At 44.5% G+C, this 15,169-nt stretch overlaps 19 non-coding genes and 8 pseudogenes across 19 annotated transcripts; all 27 read right to left on the bottom strand.

Annotated features, from left to right (window-relative positions):
- Nucleotides 1-5,108: 5,108 nt before the first annotated feature.
- Nucleotides 5,109-5,227, bottom strand: LOC122094633. The gene has a single exon (XR_006144943.1). It is a non-coding gene; the product is annotated as a 5S ribosomal RNA (ribosomal RNA).
- Nucleotides 5,228-5,448: 221 nt separating this feature from the next.
- On the bottom strand, nucleotides 5,449-5,567 carry LOC122094641. The gene has a single exon (XR_006144951.1). It is a non-coding gene; the product is annotated as a 5S ribosomal RNA (ribosomal RNA).
- A 226-nt stretch (nucleotides 5,568-5,793) lies between these two features.
- On the bottom strand, nucleotides 5,794-5,912 carry LOC122094444. The gene has a single exon (XR_006144778.1). It is a non-coding gene; the product is annotated as a 5S ribosomal RNA (ribosomal RNA).
- A 221-nt stretch (nucleotides 5,913-6,133) lies between these two features.
- LOC122094463 lies at nucleotides 6,134-6,252 on the bottom strand (annotated as a pseudogene).
- A 221-nt stretch (nucleotides 6,253-6,473) lies between these two features.
- On the bottom strand, nucleotides 6,474-6,592 carry LOC122094460 (annotated as a pseudogene).
- Nucleotides 6,593-6,813: 221 nt separating this feature from the next.
- LOC122094452 lies at nucleotides 6,814-6,932 on the bottom strand. The gene has a single exon (XR_006144786.1). It is a non-coding gene; the product is annotated as a 5S ribosomal RNA (ribosomal RNA).
- Nucleotides 6,933-7,153: 221 nt separating this feature from the next.
- On the bottom strand, nucleotides 7,154-7,272 carry LOC122094467 (annotated as a pseudogene).
- A 221-nt stretch (nucleotides 7,273-7,493) lies between these two features.
- LOC122094469 lies at nucleotides 7,494-7,612 on the bottom strand (annotated as a pseudogene).
- Nucleotides 7,613-7,832: 220 nt separating this feature from the next.
- On the bottom strand, nucleotides 7,833-7,951 carry LOC122094436. The gene has a single exon (XR_006144771.1). It is a non-coding gene; the product is annotated as a 5S ribosomal RNA (ribosomal RNA).
- Nucleotides 7,952-8,172: 221 nt separating this feature from the next.
- LOC122094446 lies at nucleotides 8,173-8,291 on the bottom strand. The gene has a single exon (XR_006144780.1). It is a non-coding gene; the product is annotated as a 5S ribosomal RNA (ribosomal RNA).
- A 220-nt stretch (nucleotides 8,292-8,511) lies between these two features.
- On the bottom strand, nucleotides 8,512-8,630 carry LOC122094636. The gene has a single exon (XR_006144946.1). It is a non-coding gene; the product is annotated as a 5S ribosomal RNA (ribosomal RNA).
- A 221-nt stretch (nucleotides 8,631-8,851) lies between these two features.
- LOC122094458 lies at nucleotides 8,852-8,970 on the bottom strand (annotated as a pseudogene).
- A 218-nt stretch (nucleotides 8,971-9,188) lies between these two features.
- On the bottom strand, nucleotides 9,189-9,307 carry LOC122094457 (annotated as a pseudogene).
- A 215-nt stretch (nucleotides 9,308-9,522) lies between these two features.
- On the bottom strand, nucleotides 9,523-9,641 carry LOC122094646. Its single transcript, XR_006144956.1, has one exon. It is a non-coding gene; the product is annotated as a 5S ribosomal RNA (ribosomal RNA).
- Nucleotides 9,642-9,833: 192 nt separating this feature from the next.
- Nucleotides 9,834-9,952, bottom strand: LOC122094435. Its single transcript, XR_006144770.1, has one exon. It is a non-coding gene; the product is annotated as a 5S ribosomal RNA (ribosomal RNA).
- Nucleotides 9,953-10,173: 221 nt separating this feature from the next.
- Nucleotides 10,174-10,292, bottom strand: LOC122094445. Its single transcript, XR_006144779.1, has one exon. It is a non-coding gene; the product is annotated as a 5S ribosomal RNA (ribosomal RNA).
- A 221-nt stretch (nucleotides 10,293-10,513) lies between these two features.
- Nucleotides 10,514-10,632, bottom strand: LOC122094647. Its single transcript, XR_006144957.1, has one exon. It is a non-coding gene; the product is annotated as a 5S ribosomal RNA (ribosomal RNA).
- Nucleotides 10,633-10,851: 219 nt separating this feature from the next.
- LOC122094640 lies at nucleotides 10,852-10,970 on the bottom strand. The gene has a single exon (XR_006144950.1). It is a non-coding gene; the product is annotated as a 5S ribosomal RNA (ribosomal RNA).
- A 608-nt stretch (nucleotides 10,971-11,578) lies between these two features.
- Nucleotides 11,579-11,697, bottom strand: LOC122094443. The gene has a single exon (XR_006144777.1). It is a non-coding gene; the product is annotated as a 5S ribosomal RNA (ribosomal RNA).
- Nucleotides 11,698-11,909: 212 nt separating this feature from the next.
- LOC122094643 lies at nucleotides 11,910-12,028 on the bottom strand. The gene has a single exon (XR_006144953.1). It is a non-coding gene; the product is annotated as a 5S ribosomal RNA (ribosomal RNA).
- A 222-nt stretch (nucleotides 12,029-12,250) lies between these two features.
- LOC122094448 lies at nucleotides 12,251-12,369 on the bottom strand. Its single transcript, XR_006144782.1, has one exon. It is a non-coding gene; the product is annotated as a 5S ribosomal RNA (ribosomal RNA).
- Nucleotides 12,370-12,584: 215 nt separating this feature from the next.
- Nucleotides 12,585-12,703, bottom strand: LOC122094447. Its single transcript, XR_006144781.1, has one exon. It is a non-coding gene; the product is annotated as a 5S ribosomal RNA (ribosomal RNA).
- A 213-nt stretch (nucleotides 12,704-12,916) lies between these two features.
- LOC122094462 lies at nucleotides 12,917-13,035 on the bottom strand (annotated as a pseudogene).
- A 215-nt stretch (nucleotides 13,036-13,250) lies between these two features.
- Nucleotides 13,251-13,369, bottom strand: LOC122094637. The gene has a single exon (XR_006144947.1). It is a non-coding gene; the product is annotated as a 5S ribosomal RNA (ribosomal RNA).
- A 215-nt stretch (nucleotides 13,370-13,584) lies between these two features.
- Nucleotides 13,585-13,703, bottom strand: LOC122094434. The gene has a single exon (XR_006144769.1). It is a non-coding gene; the product is annotated as a 5S ribosomal RNA (ribosomal RNA).
- A 215-nt stretch (nucleotides 13,704-13,918) lies between these two features.
- On the bottom strand, nucleotides 13,919-14,037 carry LOC122094468 (annotated as a pseudogene).
- Nucleotides 14,038-14,252: 215 nt separating this feature from the next.
- Nucleotides 14,253-14,371, bottom strand: LOC122094631. The gene has a single exon (XR_006144942.1). It is a non-coding gene; the product is annotated as a 5S ribosomal RNA (ribosomal RNA).
- Nucleotides 14,372-15,169: the final 798 nt, after the last annotated feature.

The raw sequence follows: 15,169 nt of genomic DNA, 5'->3' as shown, positions 1-15,169 counted from the left end.
GCAAGCTCAAAAAAAAAAAAAAGAAAAACAAATAAAACAAAGTGGAAAAAGCAAAAACTGGTTTCCCTCCCCCACACTTAAGTCATGCAATGTCCTCAATGCATGGAAAGAATTAAAAACGAAGACAATGCAAGGGCGTCATACCTGATTAAAAGTTAGTCATCAGTGTAAAGAGGTTCATGGAGATCCATGACCTCTTCACTACCAGTATTAGGAAACTCGAGGAATGGCTTCAAACGGTGCCCATTAACTTTAAAAATTTCCCAAGTGGACGGATTCATAACCTCTACGGCACCTTGGGGGAATACTGTTTACACAAGGTAAGGACCTTCCCACCGAGAACGAAGTTTTCCTGGAAAGATATGCAATCTAGAATTGTACAACAAAATTTTATCACCAAGCATAAAAAATTTCCTAACAAGGTGCCTATCATGAAAAGCTTTAGTCTTTTCCTTAAAAAATTTTGCACTATCATAGGCATCATTTCGCAATTCCTCCAACTCAGATAGTTCGAGATCTCTATGAGCTCCTGCTGTAGACAAATTAAAATTAAATTTCTTAATCGCCCAAAAGCACGATGTTCTAACTCAACAGGAAGGTGGCAGGCTTTTCTGTATACCAAACGGTATGTGGATTGACCAAGTATGGTCTTGTAAGCAGTCCTATACTCCCACAAAGTATCCAATAGACTGTTAGACCAATCCTTTCGATTTGGGTTAACTGTCTTCTCTAGAATTTGCTTGATCTATCTATTGGACACTTCTACCTACCCACTGGTTTGGGGGTGGTATGGGGTATCCAACTTGTGCGTAATCCCATACTTCTTCACTAAGGCCTCAAAAGGCTTATTACAAAAGTGTTTTCCCCTATCACTAATGATAGCTCTAGGGATACCAAATCGGGAAAAAATGTTTTCCCTTAAGAATTGAATGACCACCTTATGGTCATTGGTCTTACAAGCACGAGCCTCAATCCATTTTGACACATAGTCCACAGCCAAAAAAATATATTCATATCCACATGACTTAGGGAAAGGGCCCATAAAATCTATTCCCTAAACATCAAAAACCTCAACCACGAGGATTGGGTTGAGAGGCATTATGTTCCTTCTACTGATTTTTCCTAAAGACTGACAAGAAGGACAAGCCTTACAATAAGCAAAGGCATCTTTGAAGAGATTGGGCCAATAAAATCCACATTGCAATACCTTGGCTGCAGTCTTAGTAGGCCCAAAATGGCCGCCACAAGCCTGATCATAGCAAAAGGAAAGAATAGAATGGCCCTCATGATCAGGGATACATCTCCGGATAATTTGGTCAGGCCATGATTTAAAAAGGTAAGGATCATCCCAAAAGAAATACTTAACCTATGAGTAAAAACGGTATTTCTCTTGGGAAGACCAATGATCCGGAGTCTTGTTTGTAACTAAAAAATTTATAATATTTGCAAACCAAGGTTCACTACATGCTGTAAAGAGTTACTCATCGAGAAAATACTCGTTAATTGGAGTATTCACAGTCAAAGAATTGGGTAACCGAGATAAATGGTCTACAGCTCAGTCACGTCAAAAGAGCTATGCAGACACCCGCAGAAAAGATATTGAGTTTCAAGCAGGAGAAAAGGTGTTTCTTAAGATTTCTCTTACTAAAGGGTTGCATAGATTCCATAAAAAGGGTAAGTTAAGCCCAAGATACATTGGCCCATTTGAGATTTTTACTTGGGTTGGCTCAGTAGCCTACATACTTGCTCTTCCACCTTCGCTCAAAAATGTTCATAATGTATTCCATGTATCCATGCTGAAGCGATACGTTCACGATCCATCGCATGTGTTACCCATGGAACCAGAATATCTAGAAGCTGATATGACCTATAGAGAACATCCAGCTAAAATCTTGGACCGAAAAGTGAAAACCCTTCACAACCGCTCTATTTCCTTCGTAAAGGTGCGATGGGCTAACCATTCACTTGAAGAAGCATCTTGGAAGAAAGAAGATGAAATCCAAGCCAAGTACCCTCATCTTTTCGAACAACCAGGTACATCAATTTCGAGGATGAAATTTTCAAAAAGAGGGGATAAATGTGATATCCTACCTTTAAAACCTGGTTTACTTACACGGTTGACCCGGTTTAACCATGCAGCACCGAACCAAAGAGGGTTAAGGTGGGTTCCCTACAGACAATGATGGCAAGGGTGACTTTGAACACAGGTTGGCCAGACAAGTCTGAGTTAGTGCCAAAGGAGACGGGTGTACCCAAGCCGTGTACATGCACGTATCATAAGGCCATGTACGGGTAATGCTAGTTTGTAGTTGTATCCTAAAGTGTATACGTATTATATATCTCGTACCGAGAGTGAGATATATGTCGAGAGTCGTATTCCATCGAAATCTCAATTGTTTGGCTAAGTTTTGACCAACAGGTGGGTGGTCACAGGCGGGTGAACCCGCCCACCTGTGTGACCCACCCATGTGGCTACTAGATATTCTCTAGTATAAATAGTACTTATTGTGTTTTTCCTTTTTCTCATTTAATGCATCAAAGAGTTGGTTAGAAGAGTAAAGAAGAGAGAGAAAAGAAAGGAAGAAAAGAGAACGAATAAGAAGAAAGGAAAAGAAAAAGAGGAAGAAATGATTTTAAACGAAGCCGAGATTTGATCTTCTCATTCCGGCACCGGAAAAGTAATCCCCAACACGAGACCTACGATTTGAGGTGAGCGAAGGCTTTACTTCTTAAACTTTCACCAAATCCCAAGTGAAACCCATGATTTGGGTAGAGTTCCTTGAGATCTTGTTAATCCCACTTGAGATGATGAATCTAAGGTTTAATAGATGGTCTATGTGTTGATTTTGACGGTTTAAAGAAGTGTTTACAAGATTTGAGAAGCATTGGTGATTTCTTGAGTTAAGAAGTGATTTTGAGGTTTTGGAAGAGTTCTTGAGCAAAGAAGGTAAGATTGCTTTTCAATCCTTAAATCTAACTTAGATCTATGTTAGAATCATCTTATAAGACCTTAGATGTGTGGAAAATGTGATTGAAACAGCCTCATTTGGTTTTCTCAATGTTGAGGAATGTTTCAAAGGTGTAGGCCGATTTTTGCCCCCACAGGTGGGCGGCTTCGCCCACCTGTAGGGGCCCGCCTGTTGGACAGCACCTTAGTTCCCACAGGCGGGTGAACCAGCCTGCCTGAGGGGGCCCATCGGTTGGACCGACGGGCTATCTAGCCTGCCTGTTGGACTGACGGGCAAGGACAGGTGGGCTATCTGGCCCACCTATTGGCCCCCCAGTTGGATTTTTTAGCCCAAATGGGCCCAAAACGGGTGGGCAACCTTCTTTTATGATTTTAAACATGATCTAAACATCAAACATCGTTAGTTTTGACCCCAAGGTGGTGAAATGCTAACCTCATCTGCTTATGATAGGTTCCACTAAAATCTACATTCTCACGTCGGATCTCACCCGTACCGAACGTGAGCTTTTGTACCAAACAAATAAGTGGGGAGTGGACATTTGAATTTATTTTAAGGCTTGTTTTTGCATCATTACAGTATCGAGACTAGCCATGTCATCATGCAAATTTTGTGTAGATTAGTCATCCTCGTATGTCATTCGCACACATTGCTTGTGTATTCTAAACAAATGATTTATGATATGTGTGTTGTGCTTTACATTATCAATGCTAAATGATTGATGTGCTTATGTGATGAATGGTTGGATTATTATGCATAATGCATTATTAGACTAGACGCCGTAGTCGGCTTGAAAACGAGTGCATTGGTGGCCCATGGTATGGGACGCGGTGGCACTATGTAATCGTACTTTGTCATATAGGAGCATACGGTTTAGGATTTTCAATCCCTATGCTATGACCCTTCCCAACAGGGGTTGAGGTATTGGGTTATCACTTGGGGGGAAGCAGCGATCGCGGTTGTCGGGTCAATGTGGCGGTTAGACATATGCCTGGCTGGTCATTGGGATAGTCGGCAACCTCAGTGGTATATTCAAGAGGGCCAATCGTACTGCTTTTAAATTGCCGGGGTCGACACCTTTACATTTCTGTCATTTACTTTTATGTTGAGAGCCGGTAATCGGCATGCTTGACTTTTCTGAGTACTCACGGTGGGTCTTCTCCTATAACCCTATAGGCGTATCGGGGGATGGAGTTCGTGACTCGTACCTGGGGCATGCGCGCATTGTGGTTGTGAGTAGCACATAACCTAAGACATAGAATTGTTGTTTAGGTGGATAAGATTTAAAATGAATTGCAAAGCATATAGTGCATATGGATGTGAATGTTTGTGTGGTCCTTCTTTACACTTATTGGGCTAGTGAGCTCATCCCACGTGCACACTTCTTTTAGATGATTTTGTAGGTCACCCGCACGAAGATCAAGAGTCGAGCCCCACAGTTGAGTTTTCTGTGAGGATTGGTGGGTCCCTGAGGAGTATGAGCACGATGTTGATTGCATGTGCGAGGGTTGTGCTGCGGGACCACAGTAATGACACCATACAGGATTTTGCTTTTTGATTCTTTTGATGACCTCCCCTTTTGTGTATTTGATATGTAAATTGTAATTCTTTTTATGTAATTATCATCCCAACGGGCCCACATGTACTTAACTATATACTACAATTTGGATATCAAGTATATTGGGGATATTTACCCGTAATTTAAGTCTTCCGCTAAACTTTTGAACACTTATCTTAGATGTCGGGATACTATGGTGGAGTACTGTATCAGATGATCTGGGCAGTTTTGGGTTAACTGGAGTTAACTCGGTCACCGGTCCGATTCTGCGTGAACAGGGTGTGAAAACTACTCTCCCCCAAGCACGCTTAACTGCGGAGTTCTGATGGGATCCGGTGCATTAGTGCTGGTATGATCGCACCCACCAAGTTTATGCCCCCTCATTCTCTTATGCTACACTCTCCTAACCACGCTAGTCGTCGATTAATTAAATATTAATATAACTCCTCCTTCATAAAATCATCATAGTAAAATGAAAAAATAATAAAATATATTACTCCATGGAGCGAACAGGCTTCTCCCACCGCATAGTCACTCCCCATGACACTGTCGCACTCTGCACAGAAAATGGTCAAAAACAAAAAGGGGTGCAACACGAGGACTTCCCAGGAGGTCACCCATCAAATTACTACTCTCGCCCAAGCACGCTTAATTGCGGAGTTCTGATGGGATCCGGTGCATTAGTGCTGGTATGATCGCACCCACCAAATTTATGCCCCCTCATTCTTTTATGCTACTCTCGCCCAACCACGTTAGTCGCCTATTAATTAAATATTACTATATCTCCTCCTTCGTAAAATCATCATAGTAAAATGGAAAAATAATAAAATATATTACTCCATGGCACGAACGGGCTTCTCCCACCGCATCCCCCCTCCCTATGACACCACCGCGCTCCGCACAGAAAATGGTCAAAAACAAAACGGGGTGCAACACGAGGACTTCCCAGGAGGTCACCCATCCTAGTACTACTCTCACCCAAGCACGCTTAACTGCGGAGTTCTGAAGGGATCAGATGCATTAGTGCTAGTATGATCGCACCCGCCAAGACAAGTTTATGCCCCCTCATTCTCTTATGCTACTCTCGCCCGAACACGCTAGTCGCCTATTAATTAAAAAGTAATATAACTCCTCCTTCGTAAAATCATCGTTGTGAAACGGAAAAATAATAAAATATATTAATCCATGGCGCGAACGGGCTTCTCCCACCGCATCCCCCCACTCCATGACACCGCCGCTCTCCGCACAGAAAATGGTCAAAAACAAAGAGGGGTGCAACATGAGGACTTCCTTGGAGGTCACCCATCTTAGTACTACTCTCGCCCAAGCACGCTTAACTGCGGAGTTCTGAGGGGATCTGGTGCATTAGTGCGGGTATGATCGCTCGCGCCAAGTTTATGCCCCCTCATTCTCTTATGCTACTCTCGCCCAACCACGCTAGTCGCCTATTAAATAAATATTAATATAACTCCTCCTTCGTAAAATCATCGTTGTAAAACGGAAAAATAATAAAATATATTACTCCATGGCGCGAACGGGCTTCTCCCACCGCATCCCCCCTCCCCATGACACCGCCGCGCTCCGCACAGAAAATGATCAAAAACAAAAAGGGGTGCAACACGAGGACTTCCCAGGAGGTCACCAATCATAATACTACTCTCAACCGTGCAAGCTTAACTGCGGAGTTCTGATGGGATCCGGTGCATTAGGGCTGGTAAAATCGCACCCGTCAAGCTTATGCCCCCTCATTCTATTATGCTACTCTTGCCCAACCACGCTATTCCCCTATTAATTAAATATTAATATAACTCCTCCTTCGTAAAATCATCGTAGTAAAATGAAAAAATAATAAAATATATTACTCCATGGCGCGAACGGGCTTCTCCCACCGCATCCCCCCTCTCCATGACACAGCCGCTCTCCGCACAAAAAATGGTCAAAAACAAAAAGGGGTGAAACACGAGGACTTCCCAGGAGGTCACCCATCCTAGAACTATTCTTGCCCAAGCACGCTTAACTGCGGAGTTCTGAGGGGATCCAATGCGTTAGTGCTGGTATGACCGCTTCCGCCAAGTTTATGCCCCCTCATTCTCTTATGCTACTCTCGTCCAACCACACTAGTCACCTATTAATTAAATATTAATATAACTCCTCCTTCGTAAAATCTTTGTAGTAAAATGGAAGAATAATAAAATATATTACTCCATGGCGTGAACGGACTTCTCCCACTGCATCCCCCCTCCCCATGACACCGCCGCGCTCCACACAGAAAATGGTCAAAACCAAAAAGGGGAGCAACACGAGGACTTCCCAAGAGGTCACCCATCATAGTACTACTCTTGCCCAAGCATGCTTAACTGCGGTGTTCTGATGGGATCCGGTGCATTATTGTTGGTATGAGCGCAACCGCTAAGTTTATGCCCCAACATTCTCTTATCCTACTCTCGCCCAACCACAATAGTCGCCTATTAATTAAATATTAATATAACTCCTCCTTCATAAAATCTTCGTAGTAAAATAGAATAATAATAAAATATATTACTCCATGGCGCGAACGGACTTCTCTCACCGCTTTCCCCCTCCCCATGACACCGCCGCGCTTCGCAAAGAAAATGGTCAAAAACAAAAAGGGGTGCAACAAGAGGACTTCCTAGGTGGTCACCAAACCTAGTACTACTCTCACCCAAGCACGCGTAACTGTAGATTTCTGATGGGATCTGGTGCATTAGTGCGGGTATAACCGCTCCCGCCAAGTTTATGCCCCCTCATTCTCTTATGCTACTCTCGCCCAACCACACTAGTCGCCAATTAATTAAATATTAATATAACTCCTCCTTCGTAAAATCATCGTTGTAAAACGGAAAAATAATAAAATATATTACTCCATGGCGCGAACGGGCTTCTCCCACCGCATCTCCCCTCCCCATGACACCACCGCGCTCCGAATAGAAAATGATAAAAAACAAAAAGGGGTGCAACACGAGGACTTCCCAGGAGATCACCAATCCTAGTACTACTCTCAACCGTGCAAGCTTAACTGCGGAGTTCTGATGGGATTCGGTGCATTAGGGCTGGTAAGATCGCATCCGTCAAGCTTATGCCCCCTCATTCTCTTATGCTACTCTCGCCCAACCACGCTATTCCCCTATTAATTAAATATTAATATAACTTCTCCTTCGTAAAATCATCGTAGTAAAATGAAAAATAATAAAATATATTACTCCATGGCGCGAACGGACTTCTCTCACCGCATTCCCCCTCCCCATGACACCGCCGCGCTTCGCAAAGAAAATGGTCAAAAACAAAAAGGGGTGCAACAAGAGGACTTCCCAGGTGGTCACCCAACCAAGTACTACTCTCACCCAAGCACGCTTAACTGTAGAGTTCTGATGGGATCTGGTGCATAAGTGCGGGTATAACCGCGCCCGCCAGGTTTATGCCCCCTCATTCTCTTATGCTACTGTTGCCCAACCACACTAGTCGCTTATTAATTAAATACTAATATAACTCCTCCTTCGTAAAATCATCGTTGTAAAACAGAAAAATAATAAAATATATTACTCCATGGCGCGAAAGAGATTCTCCCACCGCATCCCCCCTCCCCATGACAGCGCCGAGCTCCGCACAGAAAATGGTCAAAAACAAAAAGAGGAGCAACACGAGGAATTCCTAGGAGGTCACCCATCCTAGTACTACTCTCGCCTGTGCAAGCTTAACTGCGGAGTTCTTATGGGATCCGGTGCATTAGTGGTGGTATGATCGCACCCGTAAGTTTATGCCCCCTCATTCTCTTATGCTACTCTCACCCAACCACGCTATTCCCCTATTAATTAAATATTAATATAACTCCTCCTTCGTAAAATCATCGTAGTAAAATGGAAAAATAATAAAATATATTACTCCATGGCGCGAACGGGATTCTCCCACCGCATCCCCCCTCCCCATGACAGCGCCGCGCTCCGCACAGAAAATGGTGAAAAACAAAAAGAGGTGCAACACGAGGAATTCCCAGGAGGTCACCCATCCTAGTACTACTCTCGCCCGTGCAAGCTTAACTGCGGAGTTCTGATGGGATCCGATGCATTAGTGCTGGTATGATTGCACCCGTAAGTTTATGCCCCCTCATTCTCTTATGCTACTCTCACCCAACCACGCTATTCGCCTATTAATTAAATATTAATATAACTCCTCCTTCGTAAAATTCATCGTAGTAAAATGGAAAAATAATAAAATATAATACTCCATAGCACGAACTGGCTTCTCCCACCGCATCCCCCCTCCCCATGACAGCGCCACGCTCTGCATAGAAAATGGTCAAAAACAAAAAGGGGTGCAATACGATGACTTCCTAGGAGGTCACCCATCCTAGTACTACTCCCACCCAAGCACGCTTAACCGCGGAGTTCTGATGTAATCCAGTGCATTTGTGCTGGTATGATCGCAACTGCCAAGTTTATGCCCCAATATTCTCTTATCCTACTCTCGCCCAACCACACTAGTCGTCTATTAATTAAATATTAATATAACTCCTTCGTAAAATCTTCGTAGTAAAATGGAAGAATAATAAAATATATTACTCCATGGCGCTAACGGACTTCTCCCACCGCATCACCCCTCCCCATGACACCACCGCGCTCCACACAGAAAATGGTCAAAACCGAAAAGGGGTGCAACACGAGGACTTCCATAGAGGTCACCCATCATAGTATTACCCTCGCCCAAGCACGCTTATTTACGGAGTTCTGTTGGGACCCGATGCATTAGTGCTGGTATTATTGCACCCACCAAGTTTATGCTCCCTCATTCTCTTATGCTATTCAACCACGCTAGTCGCCAATTAATTAAATATTAATATAACTCCTCCTTCATAAATTCATCGTCGTAAAATGGAAAAATAATAAAATATATTACTCCATGGCGCGAACGGGCTTCTCCCACCGCATCCTTCCTCTCCATGACACCGCCGCTCTCGGCACAGAAAATGGTCAAAAATAGAAAGGGGTGCAACACAATGACTTCCCAGGAGGTCACCCATCTTAGTACTACCTTCGCCCAAGCTCGCTTAACAACGGAGTTCTGATGGGATCCGGTGCATTAGTGCTGGTATTATCACACCCGCCAAGACAAGTTTATACCCCCTCATTCTCTTGTGCTACTCTCGCCCAACCACGCTAGTCGCCTATTAATTAAATATTAATACAACTCCTCCTTCGTGAAATCAACGTAATAAAATGGAAAATAATAAAATATATTACTCCATGGCGCGAATGGGCCGCTGCGCTCCCAGAGAAAATGGTCAAAAACAAAAAGGAGTGCAACACAAGGATTTCCCAGGAGGTCACCCATCCTACAACTACTCTCGCCCAAGCACGCTTAACTGTGGAGTTCTGATGGGACCCGATGCATTAGTGCTGGTATGACCGCACCCACCAAGTTTATGCCGTATCATTCTCTTATGCTACTCTCGCCCAACCACACTAGTCGCCTATTAATTAAACATTAATATAACTCCCCTTCGCAAAATCATCGTAGTAAATTGGAAAAATAATATAATATATTACTACATGGGGCGAACGGGCTTCTCCCACCGCATCCCCCACTCCCGATGACACCGCCGCGCCCCGCAGAGAAAATGGTCAAAAACAAAAGCGGGTGCAACACAAGGACTTCCCAGGGGGTCACCCATCCTAGAACTACTCTCACCCAAGCACGCTCAACTACAGAGTTCTGATGGGATCCGGTGCATTAGTGCCAGTATGACCGCTCCCGCCAAGTTTATGCGCCCTCAATCTCTTATGCTACTCTCACCCAACCACGCTAGTCGCCTATTAATTAAATATTAATATAACTCCTCCTTCATAAAATCTTCGTAGTAAAATGGAAGAATAATAAAATATATTACTTCATGGCGCAAACAGACTTCTCCCACCGCAACTCCCCTCCCCATGACACCGCCGCGCTCCGCACGGAAAATGGTCAAAAAGAAAAAGGGGTGCAACACGAGGACTTCCCATGAGGTCACCGATCCTAGTACTACTCTCGTCCAAGCACGCTTAACTGCGGAGTTCAGAGGGGATCCGATGCATTAGTGCTGGTATGATCGCACCACCAAGTTTATGCCCCCTCATTCTCTTATCCTACACTCGCCCAACCACTCTAGTCGCCTATCAATTAAAGATTAACATAACACCTTCTTCGTAAAATCATCGTAGTAAAATGGAAGAAAAATAAAATATATTATTCCATGGCGTGAATGGGCTTCGCCCACCGCATCCCCCCTCCCCATGTCACCGCCGCGCTTCGCACGGAAAATGGTCAAAACAAAAAGGAGAGCAACACGAGGACTACCCAGGAGGTCACCCATCCTAGTACTACTCTCGCCCAAGCACGCTTAACTACGGAGTTCTGATGGGATCCGGTGCATTAGTGCTAGTTTGATCGCACCAGCCAAGTTTATGCCACCTAGGAGGTCACCCATCCTAGTACTACTCTCTCCCAAGCACGCTTAACTGCACAGTTCGGATGGGATCCGGTACATTAGTGCTAGTATGATCGCACCACCAAGTTTATGCCCCCTCATTCTCTTATCCTACACTCGCCAAACCACACTAGTCGCCTATTAATTAATTATTAATATAACACCTTCTTCGTATAATCAACGTAGTGAAATGGAAGAAAAATAAAATGTATTATTCCATGGCGCGAATGGACTTCTCCCACCGCATCCCCCCTCCCCACGACACCGCCGCTCTCCGCACAGAAAATGGTCAAAACCAAAAAGGGGTGCAACACGAGGACTTCCCAGGAAGTGCAGAGTTCTGATGGGATCCGGTGCATTAGGGCTGGTATGATCGCACCCGCCAAGTTTATGCCCCCTCATTCTCTTATGCTATTCGACCACGCTAGTCGCCTATCAATTAAATATTAATATAACTCCTCCTTTCGTAAAATCATCGTTGTAAAATGGAAAAATAATAAAATATATTACTCCATGGCGCATCCCCCTCCCCATGACACCGACACGCTCCGCACAGAAAATGGTCAAAAACCAAAAGGGGTGCAACACGAGGACTTCCCAAGAGGTCACCGATCCTAGTACTACTCTCGCCCAAGCACGCTTCACTGCGGAGTTCTGAAGCGATCCGGTGCATTAGGGCTGGTGTGATCGCACCCACCAAGATTCTGCCCCCTCATTCTCTTATTCTATTCAACCACGCTAGTCGCCTACTAATTAAATATTAATTTAACTCCGTCGTAAAATCATCGTTGTAAAATTGAAAAATAATAAAATATAATACTCTCTGGCGCGAACGGGCTTCTCCCACCGCATCCCCCATCCCCATGATACCGTCGCGCTCCGCACAGAAAATGGTCGAAAACAAAAAAGGGTGCACCACGAGGACTTCCCAAGAGGTCACCCATCCTAGTACTACTCTCGCCCAAGCACGCTTAACTGCAGTCTTCTTATGGGAACCGGTGCATTAGTACTGGTATGATCGCACCCGGCAAGTTTATGCCTCCTCATTATCTTATGCTATTCAACCACCCTAGTCGCCCATTATTTAAATATTATTATAACTCCTCCTTCATAAAATCATCGTAGTAAAATGGAAAAATAATAAAATAAATTACTCCATGGCACGAACTGGCTTCTCCCACCACATCCCCCCTCCCCCCTCCCCATGACACCGCCGCGCTCCGCACAGAAAATGGTCAAAAACAAAAAGGGGTGCAACACGAGGACTTCCCAAGAGATCACTCATCGTAGTACTACTCTCGCCCAAGCACGCTTATCTGCTGAGTTCTGAGGGGATCCGATGCATTAGTGCTGGTGTGACCGTACCCGCCAAGTTTATGCCCCCTCATTCGCTTATGCTATTCAACCACGCTAGTCACCTCTTAAATAAATATTAATATAACTCCTCCTTCGTAAATTCATCGTAGTAAAATGGAAAAATAATAAAATATATTACTCTATGGCGCGAACAGGCTTCTCCCACCTCGTCCCCCCTCCCCATGACACCGCCGCGCTCCGCAACAAAAGTGGTAAAAAACAAAAAGGGGTGCAACACGAGGACTTCCCAGGAGATCACCCATCCGAGTACTACTTTCGCCCAAGCACGCTTAACTGCGGAGTTCTGATGGGATCCAGTGCATTAGTGTCTATATGATCGCCCCCGCCAAGTTTATGCCCCCTCATTCTCTTATGCTAGTCAACCATGCTAGTCGCCTATTAATTAAATACTAATATAAGTCCTCCCTCGTAAAATCATCGTCGTAAAATGGAAAAATAATAAAATAAATTACTCCCTGGTGCAAATGGGCTTCTCCCACTGCATCCCCCTCCCCATGACACTGCCGCGCTCCGCACAGAAAATGGTAAAAACAAAAAGGGGTGCAACACGAAGACTTCCCAGGAGGTAACCAATCCTAGTACTACTCTCGCCCAAGCACGCTTAACTGTGGTGTTTTGATGGGATCTGGTACATTAGTGCTGGTATGATCACACCCGCCAAGTTTATGCCCCCTCATTCTCTTATGCTATTCAACTGCCCTATTCGCCTATTAATTAAATACTAATATAAGTCCTCCTTTGTAAAATCATCGTACTAAAATAGAAAAATAATAAAATATATTACTCCATGGCGCAAACGGGCTTCTCCCACTGCATCCCCCCTCCCCATGACACGGCCGCACTCCGCACAGAAAATGGTCGAAAACAAAAAGGGGTGCAACACGGGGAATTCCCAGGAGGTCACCCATCCTATTACTCCTCTCGCCCAAGCACGCTTAACTGCAGAGTTCTGATGGGATCCGGTGCATTAGTGCTGGTATGATCGCACCTGCCAAATTTATGCCCCCTCATTCTCTTATGCTATTCAACCACTCTAGTCGCCTATTAATTAAATATTAATATAACTCCTCCTTCGTAAAATCATCGTTGTAAAATGGAAAATTAATAAAATATTTTACTCCATGGCGCAAATGGGCTTCTCCCACCGCATCCCCCCTCCCCATGACACCGCCGCGCTCCGCACAGAAACTGGTCAAAAACAAAAAGGGGTGCAACATGAGGACTTCCCAGGAGGTAACCCGTCCTAGTACTACTCTCGCCCAAGCACGCTTAACTGTGGAGTTTTGATGGGATCCGGTACATTAGTGCTGGTATGATCGCACCCAACAAGTTTATGCCCCCTCATTCTCTTATGCTATTCAACCATACTAGTCGCCTATTAATTAAATATTAATATAAATCCTCCTTCGTAAAATCATCATAGTAAAATGGAAAAATAATAAAATACATTTCTTCATGGTACGAACGGGCTTCTCATACTGCATCCCGCCTCCCCATGACACCGCCGTGCTCCGCACAGAAAATGGTCAAAAACAAAAAGGGGTGCAACACGAGGACTTCCCAGGAGGTCACGGATCCTAGTTCTACTCTTGCCCAAGCACGCTTAACTGCGAAGTTCTGATGGGATCCTGTGCATTAGTGCTAATATGATCGCACCCGCCAAGTTTATGCCTCCTCATTCTATTATGCTATTCAACCACGCTAGTCTCCTATTAATTAAATACTAATATAAGTCCTCCTTCGTAAAATCATCGTAGTAAAATGGAAAAATAATAAAATATATTACTCCATGGCACAAACGGGCTTCTCCCACCGCATCCCCCCTCCCCATGACACCGTCGCGCTACGCACAGAAAATGGTCAAAAACAAAAAGGGGTGCAACACGAGGACTTCCCTAGAGGTCACCCATCTTAGTACTACTCTCGCCCAAGCACGCTTAACTGCGGAGTTCTGATGGGATCCAGTGCATTAGGGCTGGTATGATCGCACCCGCCAAGTTTATGCCCCCTCTATCTCTTATGCTATTCAACCACGCTAGTCGCCTATTAATTAAATATTAATATAACTCCTCCTTCATAAAATCATCGTCGTAAAATGGAAAAATAATAAAATATATTACTCCATGGCGCGAACAGGCTTCTCCCACTGCATCCCCTCTCCCCATGACACCGCCGCGCTCCGCACAGAAATGATCAAAAACAAAAAGGGGTGCAACTCGTGGACTTTCCAAGAGGTCGCCTGTAATACCCTACTTCTTAAACCCGATCTGATAGCATGGTTGACCCGGTTTAACCATGCAGGACCTGAACCGGAGAGGGTTAAGGTGGGTTCCTTGTGGACCATGATGGCATGGGTGACTTTGGACACCGGCTGGCCAGATAAGTCCTAGTCAGTGCCAGAGGAGACGGGTGTACCCAAGCCGTGTACATGCACATATCATAAGGCCATGTACTGATAAAGCAGGTCTGTAGCCGTATCTTAAAGCGCATACATATAATATACCTTATGTCGAGAGTGAGATTCGTGCCGAGAGTCAATTTCCATCAAAATCCCACTCGTTGGCCAATTTTCGGCCCTCAGGTGGGCGATCACAGGTGGGCGCATCCGCCCACCTGTGTGACCCACCCATGTGGTTACTAGTGGTTTTAAGAAAGTATAAATAGCATTATTTTGTGTTTTTCAATATCTCATTTATTACATTTAGAAGTTGGTGAGAAGATTAAAGAGGAGAGAGAAAAGAAGGGAGAAAAGAGAACGTAGAAGAAGAAAGGGGAAGGAAGAGGAGGAAG

The sequence above is a fragment of the Macadamia integrifolia genome, chromosome 11, assembly GCF_013358625.1.
Source record: "Macadamia integrifolia cultivar HAES 741 chromosome 11, SCU_Mint_v3, whole genome shotgun sequence".
Classification (NCBI taxonomy): domain Eukaryota; kingdom Viridiplantae; phylum Streptophyta; class Magnoliopsida; order Proteales; family Proteaceae; genus Macadamia; species Macadamia integrifolia.
This window is presented reverse-complemented; position numbering and strand designations above follow the sequence as displayed.